Source organism: Phalaenopsis equestris, unplaced genomic scaffold, assembly GCF_001263595.1.
Source record: "Phalaenopsis equestris unplaced genomic scaffold, ASM126359v1 Scaffold000002, whole genome shotgun sequence".
NCBI lineage: Eukaryota > Viridiplantae > Streptophyta > Magnoliopsida > Asparagales > Orchidaceae > Phalaenopsis > Phalaenopsis equestris.
The window spans coordinates 1730660-1732686 of record NW_018164444.1 but is presented as its reverse complement, the minus strand read 5'-3'; the positions used below and the strand labels follow the sequence as shown (position 1 = coordinate 1732686).

The window sequence follows — 2027 nt, the reverse complement described above, 5'->3', positions numbered from 1 at the left end:
CTTAGCTCCAAATCAACATTCAGGGTCAATCCTAAGGCCAAGTAACCCTATAGGAACTCTCCTTGAGTTCCCTCATAATGATCTTACCTACTAAATGCTAGAGGTTAGGACCAATATGTGGAACTTCAAATTGAGTAAAGAGAAGAGTTTTGAGTTTCTAATGGTGAGAGTACCTTTTCTAGTTTTCTAAGACACATAGGAAAGTCCTATGGCTAGACCTAGGCTACTAAAGAAGTTTCTAGACCTCAATCAAAATTGAGGTCAACAGTAGAACTTCAAGATGAGCAAAGAAGAGTTTAGAATTTCTATTAGTGAGGGTACCATCACTATTCATCTAGGAATAATCAACAGGAAAGTCCTATGACTAGATCTTCAGCTCCTGAAGAAGAAAAACTCAACCAAAAGTGAGGTCAACAACTTTTAATAATTTTGAAATATCTAAGACAATTTATATGTAATATGTTAATAAGTTGTCAACCTTTTATTATGATGATCAAAGTATATACCAAGTTTACTTGGGACGATAAATGTCAGCATACTTTTGAAAGCATAAAGAAGTACTTAATGGAAACTCCTGTACTAGCAGTCTTGATCTTGGGTAGACCTTTAATACTTTATATCACATCTTTATTAGACTCCCTCAAAACTCTGTTAGCTCTGTGGTCAAGATAAGCGAAAAGAAAATGCTTTATACTTTTCAATTCTTGTTTAATTTTGAATGAGATAAAGTATATGTTGATTGAAAAGTATTGTCTAGCATTGATCTTTGTAGTTTAAAAGCTTAGACATTATATGTTATTTAAATAATGTTAACTTTATCTCAAGGTTTAATCCATTGCAATAATTGATGACTCACTAACTCTTTCTGAAAGATTAGCAAGATGATCGATGATACTGTTGTCATTTGATATAACCTTTGTTCCCTTGCATGCCCAAAATGGTTAAGGTTTAGCAGATTTGCTTTTCAATTCTTGTTTAATTTTGAATGAGATAAAGTATCCTCTGATTGAAAAGTATTGTCTAGCGTTGATCTTTGTAGTTTAAAAGCTTAGACATTATATGTTTTTTAAATAATGTTAACTTTATCTTAAGGTTTAATCCATTGTAATACTTGATGACTCACTAACTCTTTCTGGAAGATTAGCAAGATGATCGATGATGCTGTTGTCATTCGATATAACCTTTGTTCCCTTGCATGCCCAAAATGCTTAAGGTTTAGCAGATTTACCGGCGGTGCACCCAATGCAAACATAATATCCATTGAACAAAGATCTCCTAGATGAACAAATATTGAACTTAGAAGACCCCGATGCTCAACATTTGGAAATGTACTTTAACGAAGCTTCTTCCGCATAGAAAGATAGAACCACAAACAATAGTACCTAGCAAAGCAGGGATCATACTAATCTTCTTCACATCAAAGTAGGGAATGCTCAGATTTACTTATCACTTGATAGAGTCGTGCACAAATAATAAAGCAAAATATGAATCATTGATAACTATTATAAAGCTGACCATTATAATACGCATAAAAGACATTAACATTTAAGGGAAATCTTAGTTGATAATCAACTAAGTAGCCAACTGATATAGAATTCTCAGATGAAAGCTCGAGCGGTACTGCTGGTATATAATGAAGTTACTTAAGTAGAATTTGAATTTGATGTTTGTTGACCTCAATTTTCGTGAGGTCTAGTATTTCTCGTGGGAGTTAGGATCTAGCCTTAGGGGTCTTCCTGCAACTATCTTAGAACCTTAGAAGTGGGACCCGCCTCGTTTTAGTTCGACCTACTTCCGTCCTCTTTTGGAGTTTCACGTGTGTGGTATCGACTTCTAGCACTTAGAAGGATGAAACCGACACGAGGAAACCCAAAAGGGATTCCTTTAGGACCTTTCTGAGTCTTAGGGAGGCCTTTTGCACAATTCGCACTCCTGCGCGCACAAACTTCGCAAATTCGGAGAGTCGACGCGTCCGATCGCCACAATTCGCATCGCTTGCACTGTTATTTGTCGCGGACTCAAATAAA

The 2027-nt window shown here is 35.7% G+C and overlaps 1 protein-coding gene across 1 annotated transcript in view; it reads right to left on the bottom strand.

Moving 5' to 3' along the window:
• Positions 1–2027, bottom strand: part of LOC110032648 (cytokinin dehydrogenase 3-like) — a 54655-nt gene that overhangs the window by 2738 nt on the left and 49890 nt on the right. The window lies entirely within an intron of this gene.